The following is a 6,987-nucleotide window of genomic DNA, read 5'->3' on the forward strand; positions in this document are numbered from 1 at the left end:
GGCCAGATGCCGAAAGAAGAAAAGAAGAAAAATTTAATTAAAATGAAGAGTGAAAACTGAATAAAATTAAAAAGAATAATCAAAGAAAAAAAATTGTGGGTTGTCTCCCACGAAGCGCTTTGTTTAATGTCGCAAGCTCGACATAAAACTATTAAATGTTAATCTATTAATTCTGGAGACAATACGTCTAAGTGCAGGACTTGCGAGTCTTCATTGTTTTCAGCATAATGATAATGTTTTAGACGCTGTTCGTTTACGATAAATGGTTCAATAGATTTTCCTTTAATTTCTACAGCTCCACTGGGAAAGACATTAGTGACTTGGAAAGGGCCTGACCACCTAGAGCGTAGTTTTCCTGGGAATAACTTAAGTCTAGAGTTAAACAATAGGACTACATCACCTTGTTTGAAAGTTTTTCTTGATATACGTTTATCATGCCATTTTTTCGTTCTTTCCTTGTAGATTCTGGCATTTTCGTATGTGTCTTGTCTAAGTTCCTCTAATTCGTTTATATCTAGAATTCGCTTTTCACCGATGGCCTTATAGTTTAAATTTAAATTTTTAATAGCCCAATAGGCCTTATGTTCTAACTCCACCGGGAGGTGGCAAGATTTACCATAAATAAGCTTAAATGGGGTTGTTCCTATGGGAGTTTTGTAAGCGGTTCGATATGCCCATAAAGCTTCAGGTAATTTTGATGACCAGTCTTTCCTTGATGTAGCGACAGTTTTTTCCAATATCTGTTTAATTTCTATATTAGACACTTCCACTTGTCCACTAGTTTGAGGATGGTAAGGTGTTGCTACTCGATGTTTTACACCATACTTAAACAATAATTTTTCGAGTATCTTAGATATGAAATGCGATCCACCGTCACTGACTACTATTCTTGGGACACCAAATCTTGGAAAGATTATATGCTTAAAGAGTTTAATTACTACTCGTGTGTCGTTTGTTGGAGAAGCTATAGCCTCAATCCATTTAGATACGTAGTCAACTGCTACGAGTATGTACTTGTTACCAAAAGAAGGTGGAAAAGGTCCCATGAAATCTATTCCCCACACATCGAAAATTTCTACTTCCAAAATGCCTTTTTGTGGCATTTCGTCACGTCTAGATATGTTTCCTGTGCGTTGACACCTATCGCATTTCTTGATAGCGGCATGCACATCCTTCCTTATGTTTGGCCAATAAAGACCGGCTCGTAGGATTTTAGAGCAGGTTTTGGATGTACTTGCGTGTCCACCATAAGGAGCGGAATGACAATGTTGGATTATACTTTCTACCTCTTCTTCAGGTATACAGCGACGGAAAATACCATCGGGGCCTCTTTTGAAAAGTAAAGGGTCGTCCCAGTAATAATGTTTTATGTCGTGGAAGAATCGTTTCTTTTGTTGGTATGATAAATCAAGTGGAACCACTCCGGCGGCTAAATAATTGACAAAATCGGCGTACCATGGTGTAACGCATACAGCCAAGGTGGTCTCTACCTGTTCATCAGCCCTATTTTCTTCCTAATTAGCTATAAGTTTATCGTACGAGAAATCATCGTTGATCGATGTTCTTTCCGGTTCCAGGTTTTCAAGTCTAGAGAGGTGATCTGCTACTACGTTTTCAGTTCCTTTTTTATCTTTGATTTCCAAATCAAATTCTTGTAGCAACAAGATCCACCTTAGGAGTCTAGGTTTAACGTCCTTTTTTGTTAAGAGGTACTTAATGGCGACGTGATCAGTGTAAACGATTATTTTAGCTCCGACCAAGTAGGAACGAAATTTATCTAGTGCAGATACTACTGCTAAAAGTTCTTTCTCGGTCGTGGCGTAATTCATTTGTGCTTCATCTAGAGTTCTACTCGCATAATATATGACGTGAAGTTTTTTATCCTTTCGTTGTCCTAAAACAGCGCCTACGGCGTAGTCACTTGCGTCACACATTATTTCGAAAGGTTCATTCCAATCCGGGGTCTGCATTATGGGCGCGGAGATCAATGCCTGTTTAAGTGTTTGAAATGCTTCTAAACATTTATTGTCGAAGATGAATTCAGCGTCTTTCATTAATAATCCGGTTAAAGGTTTAGTTATTTTAGAGAAATCTTTAATGAATCGTCGGTAAAAACCGGCATGTCCTAAGAAGCTTCGTATTTCTCTCACAGTTTTCGGAGGTTAAAGGTTTTCGATTACTTCTATTTTGGCTTTGTCTACTTCAATTCCTCTATTTGATATGATGTGTCCTAAAACAATTCCTTCTTGTACCATAAAGTGAGATTTTTCCCAATTAAGTACTAGGTTTACTTTTACACATCGTTCTAGAACTCTTTCTAGGTTTTCAAGACATTCTTCAAAACTTTGTCCGCATACGGAAAAGTCATCCATAAAGACTTCCATGATGTTTTCGAGAAAGTCGGCGAATATGGCCATCATGCACCTTTGGAAGGTTGCAGGAGCATTGCACAAGCCAAACGGCATTCGTCGATAAGCGAAGGTACCAAAAGGACATGTGAACGTTGTCTTTTCTTGGTCATCAGGATGAATTGGTATTTGAAAGAAACCTGAGTAACCGTCTAGATAGCAGAAATGAGAATGCTTGGCTAATCGTTCTAACATCTGGTCTATGAATGGTAAAGGAAAATGATCTTTTCGGGTTGCTTTGTTTAGCTTTCTGTAGTCAATGCACATTCTCCATCCCGATTCAATTCGTTTGGTTATAGTTTCTCCTTTTTCATTTTCGATCACTGTTATACCTCCCTTTTTTGGTACTACGTGTACAGGACTAACCCATTTGCTATCGGATATAGGGTATATGATACCTGCCTCTAATAACTTCGTTACTTCCTTCTTCACTACCTCACTCAGGATCGGGTTTAGTCTCCTCTGATGTTCCCTAGAAGTTTTACAGTCTTCTTCTAGCATGATGCGGTGCATACAAATAGAAGGACTTATCCCTTTGAGATCGGTGATGTTGTATCCTAATGCGGTTGGATATTTTCTTAAGATATGTAGGAGTTTTTCGGTTTCGAGTTTTCCTAGGTCTGCATTGACTATTACTGGTCGTTCAAGTTCTAGGTCTAGGAATTCATATCTCAGATTTTTGGGAAGTGTTTTCAGGTCGAGGGTTGGTTTCTTAAGGCATTGCGTAGGATCCGATGTTATTGCTAAACATTGGTTCAGTCTGTCTTCTACACGATAGTCGGGCAAATCGTCATTTTCTAATTCTGTTTCTTTTATGCATTCATCGATGATATCCATGAAGTAACATGTGTCTTCTATTGCAGGTGCTTTCAAAAATTTGGAAAGAATGAACTCAATTTTCTCTTCTCCTACTTCGAAAGTGAGTCGTCCTCGTTTTACGTCTATGATAGCACCGGCGGTTGCTAAGAAGCGTCTACCCAATATAATGGGGGTAACTTCATCTTCTCTTATGTCCATAATTATAAAATCGGTGGGAATGTAGAATTGACCTATGCGCACGGGAACGTTTTCAAGAATTCCTACGGGATATCTAACGGAACGATTTGCTAATTGCACAGACATTTTAGTTGGTCTTAATTCTCCCATTTCAAGTTTCTTGCATATGGACAAGGGCATAACACTGATACCGGCTCCTAAATCGCGTAAAGCTTTATCTATGACAAATTTTCCTATATGACAGGGTATAGAGAAACTACCAGGGTCTTTAAGTTTAGGAGGCATATTCTGGATTATTGCGCTACACTCAGCAGTGAGTGTAACGGTTTCGCTATCTTCAAGTTTCCTTTTATTAGATAAAATTTCTTTTAAGAACTTAGTATATGAAGGCATCTGTGTAATAGCTTCTGTAAAAGGAATGGTGACGTTTAATTGTTTCAGTAGGTCAACAAATTTTTTAAATTGGCCCGCGTCTTTGGTTTTAATTAGCCTCTGAGGGTAAGGGATAGGTGGTTTGTAAGGCGGCGGAGGTACATAAGGTTCTTTGTTTTCTACGGTTTCTTTATTACACTCTTCCTTTTCCTTAGGTCTACCTTCTTCCTCAGTTGACTTTTTAGAGTCTTGGCTCTCAATCCTTGGGTCAGACGGTCCTTCTACCTCTGTTCCACTTCTCAATATAATTGCATGAGCGTGGCCTTTCGGATTAGGTTGGGGCTGTCCAGGAAATGTACCAGTTGGGGCAGCACTAGGCGCTTGTTGTTGAGCTACTTGCGAGATTTGTGTTTCCAGCATTTTGTTATGGGTAGCCAGGGCATCCACTCTACTTGCTAGTTGTTTAATCTGTTCGCTAGTGTGTACATTCTGGTTTAAGAACTCTTTATTGGTTTGCTGTTGAGAAGCTATGAAGTTCTCCATCATGATTTCCAAATTGGATTTCCTAGGAACGTTATTTTTAGGTGTAGATGGGGTCGGCTTTTGATATCCAGGAGGTATAGCTGGGGCTTGACTGGGAGCTTGTCCTGGTGCGTATAAAGCGTTGTTACTTTTATATGAAAAATTAGGATGGTTCTTCCAGTTTGAGTTATAGGTATGCGAGTAAGGATTTCCTTGAGCATAGTTCACCTGCTCTGCTTGGATTCCTGTTAGGAGTTGACAATCTGTAGGAGTGTGACCTTTAATTCCACAGACTTCACAATTTTGAGTTACGGCAACCACGGTGGTTGGAGGTGATACATTTAAACTTTCAATTTTCTGGGCAAGAGCATCCACTTTTGCATTAACATGATCAAGGCTACTTATCTCGTACATGCCAGTTTTCGTTTGAGGTTTTTCTACCATTGTTCGGTCGCTTCCCCACTGATAATGGTTTTGGGCCATGTTCTCGATAAGTTGATAAGCGTCAGCATAAGGTTTATCCATAAGCGCACCACCGGCGGCGGCGTCTATTGTTAACCTTGTGTTGTACAAGAGACCATTGTAGAAGGTATGAATTACTAACCAGTCCTCTAAACCATGGTGTGGACAAAGTCTCATCATGTCTTTGTATCTTTCCCATGCTTCGAAAAGAGACTCGTTATCTTTCTGCTTAAATCCATTTAGCTGGGCTCTTAACATAGCTGTTTGCTTGGGGGAAAATATCGGGCAAGAAAGACTTTCTTTAACTCATTCCATGTGGTGACTGAGTTGGAAGGAAGAGGCTGAAGCCATCTTCTAGCTTTATCTCTTAACGAGAAAGGAAAGAGACGAAGTCGAATTGCCTCTGAAGTGACACCATTAGCTTTAACAGTATCAGCGTATTGGACAAATACGGATAAATGAAGGTTTGGATCCTTGGTAGGATTTCCAGAAAATTGGTTCTGTTGCACTGCCTGCAACAGCGAAGGTTTAAGTTCGAAGTTGTTCGCTTCGATTGCGGGTGGAGCAATACTCGAATGCGGCTCATCTTGCGATGGAGCAGCGTAATCTCGAAGAGCACGAGCTGGTTCTGCCATCTCTGGTATCGTCGAGGGAAGGAGATTTTTGAGATCAGGAATTTCGATTGGAGGAAGATTGTTTGCAGCACGATACTCCCGAATTCGTCGTAAGACTCGGAGATATCGTTCAACGTCGTTGATTCGTAAGTAATACGGTTCGCCTTGTGAGCGAGTGTGTGGCATACAAATCAACGAAAGACAAGGGGAAAAATAAAAATTGCCTTAGTCTCTACAGCGTAACAGAAGAGTTACGATATCGACTAAATAAAAGTCCCCGGCAACGGCGCCAAAAACTTGATTGCGACTTTATGAGTCTATTGGGGTATTAACTGCAAGTGCACAGTCTAATCGCGTAGTTTTAAAAGATATCGATCCCACAGGGACTTAATGAATCGATATACCGTTTTTCTAGGGTTACTTCGTAAAGCTAAGGCGGATGATACTTTGATGATTAAGGGGAAAAGTAAAACTAAAATTGGATCTAGATTTAATATCAAATAACACGGATATCGGTATGTAGTTCGTCGTAATTAGGGAATCAAATCTTCGTTAGTCTTTTTCTTAGTTTTAAAATAAGTCTTTTCAGTAGACACTATTAATTAAAAATCTTTTCCTCAAACTCTCGCTCTGTTGAATCAGACTATGACTTTATATTAACGTACGCTCTCACTATTTAGTTAAATCTAAAATCACTTTTTGAAAACAATAGAATCCATAGAAACTCTTTTTAAGAAAATACTAACCGTTTAAACGCCCTCGTCTCAAACCCTCGCTCTGTTGACTTAGACTATATGATTAAACTTAAATGCTTAACTCTCGTCCTCACATTTAACCTTTAAAAATAATTTTTGAAAATGATTAGGATTTAATTTACTTTAAAAATTGCTTTCGCCCTGATTTAAAGTTAATGTTCAATTTACACTGTCCAGTTAAAAGCTCAAACCGTCGTTCTATTGATTTTAACTTCTTTATGTCTTTTACTCTCGTACAAAAACATTGGTATTAACTCTGTAAATTGAGACCAGAAAAAGAGTGATTATATTTTGAAATAAATTTAAACCAACTCAGTTTTGATTCTTTTATTCCGCTTACTTTACATACTGATATCTAAATTGATTAGCCGGACATGCTAAACATGCCTAAACAATAATCATGCATAAATACGGCCATATCAAACAAACAATATATATAAACAGCAGCACAGAGCATATGTAAATTAAAACAATAAATCAATTAATAAATGAACCTGGAAAAATACAAAAACTTGATTTTGTTCCTAGCTTCGATGCTCGAACACTCCACCACAAGTCGGTTGGATTTGTTCTTCACAATTCTTGATCAGACAGGTAAATAAAAACAAGGAAATAAAATACTATGATCTAACATAAGGTTAGATCCAGTAAAAATTACACAATAGTTTCCGGTGTAGAAACTATTGTGAAAAAATAAATTGAAGGCTTAGTAAATTAAGCTAGCAAAGAAAAGAAAATAAAATGCTAAGAAAATAAAATGCTGAAGAAAATATATTGCTGTAAAAACATTGCACGGCGTAGAGAGATGTCAATTGGATCCTTTGAGGTCTATTTATATTCCTCCATAAAGTAACCGTT

The 6,987-nt window shown here is 38.3% G+C and overlaps 1 pseudogene; it reads left to right on the forward strand.

The window, feature by feature from the left end:
* Nucleotides 1–4,911: 4,911 nt before the first annotated feature.
* LOC127133963 (uncharacterized) lies at nt 4,912–5,011 on the forward strand (annotated as a pseudogene).
* The last annotated feature ends 1,976 nt before the right edge of the window (nt 5,012–6,987 follow it).

This window comes from Lathyrus oleraceus, chromosome 3 (assembly GCF_024323335.1).
Source record: "Lathyrus oleraceus cultivar Zhongwan6 chromosome 3, CAAS_Psat_ZW6_1.0, whole genome shotgun sequence".
Lineage (NCBI taxonomy): Eukaryota > Viridiplantae > Streptophyta > Magnoliopsida > Fabales > Fabaceae > Lathyrus > Lathyrus oleraceus.